Raw genomic sequence first — 311 nt, forward strand, 5'->3', positions numbered from 1 at the left:
TTCTTTTGCTCTCCCGCCCCCGTCAAACATTTACCAGGTATCAAGATTAGCAAGTGAGAAATCGAAGCTTCATTTTCGGTCGCATAAAATCAGTTGACTTTTACCCTAAAGTTGCTACTTTGAATTATTAGTACCGGTTTTACGGGTGTTACATCTTCTTTATGTCTATTAACAAAGAAATATTACCACTGTTACGAATTCGATCATATTGTTCCATCATTACGGTTGCGAATGCCATCAACATGTATCAGAATCATTACCAATATTATTAATATTGCTGATAAAGTAAAAGCATAATGCTGCTAGCAATC

Source organism: Penaeus monodon, chromosome 31 (assembly GCF_015228065.2).
Source record: "Penaeus monodon isolate SGIC_2016 chromosome 31, NSTDA_Pmon_1, whole genome shotgun sequence".
Classification (NCBI taxonomy): Eukaryota; Metazoa; Arthropoda; class Malacostraca; order Decapoda; family Penaeidae; genus Penaeus; species Penaeus monodon.